The sequence below is a fragment of the Penaeus japonicus genome, unplaced genomic scaffold (assembly GCF_977035675.1).
Source record: "Penaeus japonicus unplaced genomic scaffold, GWHDUDI00000001_assembly GWHDUDI00000028, whole genome shotgun sequence".
Classification (NCBI taxonomy): domain Eukaryota; kingdom Metazoa; phylum Arthropoda; class Malacostraca; order Decapoda; family Penaeidae; genus Penaeus; species Penaeus japonicus.
In genome coordinates, this window is record NW_028234430.1 from 19,827,679 (window position 1) to 19,832,678 (window position 5,000).

The window sequence follows — 5,000 nt, forward strand, 5'->3', positions numbered from 1 at the left end:
GATAATGATAAAGATGATGAAAACAGTAATAATAGTAATGATAATGACAATCATAATAAAAATGTAAATAAAAGTAAAGATAATGATGATAAAATGAGGAAAATAATATTGATCATAATGATATAATGAAAGCAATAGTAACGATAGTAAGGGCATTGATAATGATATGAATTATTAAAATAATAATAATAATGACAATAATGATACTAATAGTAACTAAAGTCATGATATAATAATGATGATGTTAGTAAAAGTAGACGCAGTAGTCGTAGTAGTAGTAATGATAAATATGATAGTGATGATGACGCTGATATTAACGATAGATAATTGATACTAATAACAATGATATGGCTGATAAGAATAATGACAATGATAATTGTAATGATTATGATAATGATGATGGAGATTATAATCATGGTGATGATAACAGCGGTGACAATAATGTTTAAATTGATAATTACAATAAAGATGATAAGAATGAGATTGAAAGTAACGGGAGAAATTGAAAGAATAAAACAATGCTTACATTGATGATGATGACAGCAACAAATATGATAGCAAAAATAATGATAATGATGTTATCATTATCATTATTGATATTATTGTCACTGTTATCATTATCATGATTTTTAGTAGGAGCAGTAGTAGTAGTATCAATATTGTTATTATTATAATCATAATTGTGTTTACAATCATCATAACTGAGATCATTATGATAATTATCAGTATCATAATCCATATAATTCACAATTACATATATCATTGTTATAACTACATTTTTGCTATTTTCATCATAATTATAATTTCTATCGTCGTTTTTATTGTTATCAATATCATCATTATTATTATTGTTACTACCATCATCACAATCATAACCATTGATATTATTATTAGTCACCGTTATCCTCATCATTGTGATTTTCATCATCATAATCATCATGATCATCAATATAAATACCATTACCATCATCATAATCATCATCGCCGTCGTCATCATCACCATCATTGCTGCTGATCATATTGACGATTCATCATTCTTTATTTTTTTTCCTTCTTTTTTTTTCTTCTTCTTCTTATTTTGTGTGTGCATGGGAGGGACAGATATTTATGATTTCCTGTTCTGTGAATGCATCATTCTCACGTGATTAATTCCCACCACTGACAGCACCTTTTAGATAACCCTCAGTTGCCACATCACATTCTCACATTTTCGACCATCTTCATCATGAATTAGTTATTAATCTATGTGTCATTTGTCCTTAACAATCATTACAGCTTTAAAAAATTATAATAATGAGACATTATTGTATTCATGTTCCTATTTTCAACTAGTAACCAATTTATTGCTCTCCTTGCTATATGTGGATATGATATCTGAAATCTAATATCTAATGAGGAATGAGATTCATGTATATATCAACAAATTCATCCATATTTGGTAGCATCATCGGTAATGATTATAAGAACGATTAATAATGCCATTGCTTATCATATGATGTCGAGTCTGACATCAATTACTTTTCTACCTATCATTACTAATACGACACTGACTGGTATGCTGTCATCACAGTCGTATTAAATGAAGCGAAATGAGGAAATGAGAATAAATTGAAGTGAAATGAATCTGAAGAGTTGCACGAGAGACTAAAAATGGTGTTCTGATAATCATGATTTCAAAATATATTTATCAGAATCTTCTGCTTTTTAATGAATGTTTACTCATTTGACAAACAGATTGTTTTCGTTTCAAAAAGAAAAACTGTCAGTTCTCTTATTCGCAGGCATTAGTAATTGTTATATCTAATTAGTATCCAATTCCCTCTTTTTCACTTCCTCCCCCTCTTCTTTCCGTCATCTTCCTCCTCCTCTTCTTTCCGTCATCTTCCTCCTCCTCTTCTTTCCGTCATCTTCCTCCTCCTCTTCTTTCCGTCATCTTCCTCCTCCTCTTCTTTCCGTCATCTTCCTCCTCCTCTTCTTTCCGTCATCTTCCTCCTCCTCTTCTTTCCGTCATCTTCCTCCTCCTCCTCCCCCTACTTCCTCTACTCCTCCCCGACTTCCTCCTCTCTCTCCCTCCTTCCACCTCCTCCTTCTATTCCTCCTAATTCCTCTACTCTTCCCCCACTTCCCCCCTTTCTCTCTCTCTCCTTCCACCTCCTCCTCTCCCCCCTACTTCCTCTACTCTTCCCCCACTTCCTCCTCTCTCCCTCCTTCCACCTCCTCCTTTTATTCCCCCTAATTCATCTACTCTTCCCCCACTTCCTCCTCTCTCTCTCTCCTTCCACCTCCTCCTCCTCTTCCCCCTACTTCCTCTACTCTTCCCCCACTTCCCCCCTTTCTCTCTCATTCACCTCCTATCCTCTTCCTCCTACTTCCTCTACTCTTCCCCCCACCTCCTCCTCCCTCTCTCCTTCCACCTCTCCTCCTCTTCCCCTACTTCCTCTACTCTTCCCCAACTTCCTCTTCTCTCTCCTCCTTCCACCTCCTCTCCTCTTCCCCCTACTTCCTTACTCTTCCCCACTTCCTCCTCTCTCTCCTTACCTCCTCCGCCTCTTCCTACTTCCTCTACTCTTCCCCACTTCTCCTCTCTCTCTCTTCCACCTCCTCGCCTCTTCCCCCTACTTCCTCTACTCTTCCCCAACTTCCTCTTCTCTCTCCCTCCTTCCACCTCCTCCTCCTCTTCCCCCTACTTCCTCTACTCTTCCCCCACTTCCTCTTCTCTCTCCCTCCTTCCACCTCTCTCCTCTTCCTCCCTACTTCCTCTATCTTCCTCCCACTTCCTCCTCTCTTTCTTCCTTCCACCTCCTCCTCCTTCCCCTCCTCTTCCTCTACTCTTCCCCACTTCCTCCTCTCTCTCTCCTTCCACCTCCTCCTTCTATTCCCCCTACTTCCTCTACTCTTCCCCAACTTCCTCTTCTCTCTCCCTCCTTCCACCTCCTCCTCCTCTTCCTCCTACTTCCTCTACTCTTCCCCCACTTCCTCCTCTCTCTCTCCTTCCACCTCCTCCTCCTCTTCCCCCTACTTCCTCTACTCTTCCCCCACTTCCTCCTCTCTCTCTCCTTCCACCTCCTCCTCCTCTTCCTCCTACTTCCTCTACTCTTCCCCCACTTCCTCCTCTCTCTCTCCTTCCACCTCCTCCTCCTCTTCCCCCTACTTCCTCTACTCTTCCCCAACTTCCTCTTCTCTCTCCCTCCTTCCACCTCCTCCTCCTCTTCCCCCTACTTCCTCTACTCTTCCCCACTTCCTCCTCTCTCTCTCCTTCCACCTCCTCCGCCTCTTCCCCCTACTTCCTCTACTCTTCCCCAACTTCCTCTTCTCTCTCCCTCCTTCCACCTCCTCCTCCTCTTCCCCCTACTTCCTCTACTCTTCCCCAACTTCCTCTTCTCTCTCCCTCCTTCCACCTCCTCCTCCTCTTCCTCCTACTTCCTCTACTCTTCCTCCCACTTCCTCCTCTCTTTCTCTCCTTCCACCTCCTCCTCCTCTTCCCCCTGCTTCCTCTACTCTTCCCCACTTCCTCCTCTCTCTCTCCTTCCACCTCCTCCTTCTATTCCCCCTACTTCCTCTACTCTTCCCCAACTTCCTCTTCTCTCTCCCTCCTTCCACCTCCTCCTCCTCTTCCTCCTACTTCCTCTACTCTTCCCCCACTTCCTCCTCTCTCTCTCCTTCCACCTCCTCCTCCTCTTCCCCCTACTTCCTCTACTCTTCCCCCACTTCCTCCCCTCTCTCTCTCTCCTTCCACCTCCTCCTCCTCTTCCCCCTACTTCCTCTACTCTTCCCCAACTTCCTCTTCTCTCTCCCTCCTTCCACCTCCTCCTCCTCTTCCCCCTACTTCCTCTACTCTTCCCCCACTTCCTCCTCTCTCTCTCCTTCCACCTCCTCCTCCTCTCCCCCCTACTTCCTATACTCTACCTACTTCTCCTCCTTCTACTTCCTCTCTCTTCCCCTCTTCCTCCTTCTCCTCCTTCTACTTCATCTCTCTTCCCCCCTCCCCCTTCCATCTCCTCCTCCTCCCTCCTCTCCCTCCTCCTCCTCTCCCCCCTCCCTCCTCCTCCTCATCCCCCTCCCTCCTCCTCCTCTTCGCCCTCCCTCTTCCTCCTTCTCCTCCACCCCCCCCTCCCCTTCCTCCACTCCTCCTCCTCCTCCATCCCTGGTAACCCATAATTTCGAGCCCAAAGCCCCAAGGACGAAATCAGCGGCGGCGAAGAGGGCATTTGACTCGGGGTTTCCAGCGCTCCACGAGAGGTCCTTGAATTCCCAAGGCGTTTTCTGCTTGCTGGAGGAAGCGCGCGGACCTCTGCGTGTGTTTGTTCTTTGTCCTTGTGTGTGGAGTGTGTTTGTTCTTAGTCCCTGTGTGTGGAGTGTGTTTGTTCTTTGTCCCTGTGTGTGGAGTGTGTTTGTTCTTTGTCCCTGTGTGTGGAGTGTGTTTGTTCTTTGTCCCTGTGTGTGGAGTGTGTTTGTTCTTTGTCCTTGTGTTTGTTCTTTGTCCTTGTGTTTGTTCTTTGTCCTTGTGTGTGGAGTGTGTTTGTTCTTTGTCCCTGTGTGTGGAGTGTGTTTGTTCTTTGTCCTTGTGTGTGGAGTGTGTTTGTTCTTTGTTCTTGTGTGTGGAGTGTGTTTGTTCTTTGTCCTTGTGTGTGGAGTGTGTTTGTTCTTTGTCCTTGTGTGTGGAGTGTGTTTGTTCTTTGTTCTTGTGTGTGGAGTGTGTTTGTTCTTTGTCCTTGTGTGTGGAGTGTGTTTGTTCTTTGTCCTTGTGTGTGGAGTGTGTTTGTTCTTTGTCCTTGTGTGTGGAGTGTGTTTGTTCTTAGTCCCTGTGTGTGGAGTGTGTTTGTTCTTAGTCCTGTGTTTGGAGTGTGTTTGTTCTTTGTCCTTGTGTGTGGAGTGTGTTTGTTCTTTGTCCTTGTGTGTGGAGTGTGTTTGTTCTTTGTCCTTGTGTGTGGAGTGTGTTTGTTCTTTGTCCTTGTGTGTGGAGTGTGTTTGTTCTTTGTCCCTGTGTGTGGAGTGTGTTT

General features: G+C 44.1%; 1 protein-coding gene across 1 annotated transcript in view; it reads left to right on the top strand.

Moving 5' to 3' along the window:
- LOC122252794 (uncharacterized) overlaps nucleotides 1–5,000 on the top strand; it is a 114,365-nt gene that overhangs the window by 665 nt on the left and 108,700 nt on the right. The window lies entirely within an intron of this gene.